The sequence below is a fragment of the Propithecus coquereli genome, unplaced genomic scaffold, assembly GCF_000956105.1.
Source record: "Propithecus coquereli isolate 6110/MARCELLA unplaced genomic scaffold, Pcoq_1.0 Scaffold6, whole genome shotgun sequence".
In the NCBI taxonomy this organism is placed as follows: domain Eukaryota; kingdom Metazoa; phylum Chordata; class Mammalia; order Primates; family Indriidae; genus Propithecus; species Propithecus coquereli.
Window position 1 is genome coordinate 2,112,189 of NW_012151951.1, and position 703 is coordinate 2,112,891.

At 32.4% G+C, this 703-nt stretch overlaps 1 protein-coding gene across 1 annotated transcript in view; it reads left to right on the top strand.

The window, feature by feature from the left end:
* Positions 1-703, top strand: part of DYNC2H1 (dynein, cytoplasmic 2, heavy chain 1) — a 522,114-nt gene that overhangs the window by 159,974 nt on the left and 361,437 nt on the right. The gene's annotated exons all lie outside the window — the stretch shown is intronic.

A 703-nucleotide genomic window follows, 5' to 3' on the forward strand; every position in this document is an offset into this window, starting at 1 on the left:
AATGATGATGAGAGGTAATTGTTATTCTTCTATTCAGCAGACTAGGAAGCTTAAAATTAGACAGGCTTATTTGCCTAAAGTTGGGCAGCTAGTAAGTGATTAAGCCAGCATTAGATATTAGATTTGTGTAATTCCATAAAATTTCTGTTCTTAACTACTACACCATACTATTAATACCAATATTTTGGAGGGATTATTACAGAAACCTTTGGAGTTAACTTTTAATTTTAAGTAAAACAGAATGACATTTTCCTTTATGGAGTCATTGTCAAGAATGAGTTAATGTTGATCACCATGCTTTTACTTATCACGATCCTTGATTAAGGTTTAATTCACTTTAGGCTGTGAGTGACAGTCTTATTTTCTTGTCTTTCAACAAAGAATTGGAAAATGAGCATGATCTATCACTTTTTAAATTCTAATTTGACAAAATTAAGGAGATGTTTGCCATTTTTAATACAACTTGTACAGAAACATGAGGTGGTATAATTTAACAAATATTTATTGCAAAACCATGTTCAAGGTGTAGTATGAACTGTTGCAGTGAGTAAAGATGTGCTTTTCTCTTTCTTGGTTCTAGAGCAGCGCTGTCCAATGGAACTTTGTGAGATGATAAAAATGTTCTATAATCTGTGTTGTCCAGTATGGTAGCCAATAGCCATATGTGGCTACTAAGTGCTTGAAATGTATGTAATATGACTGA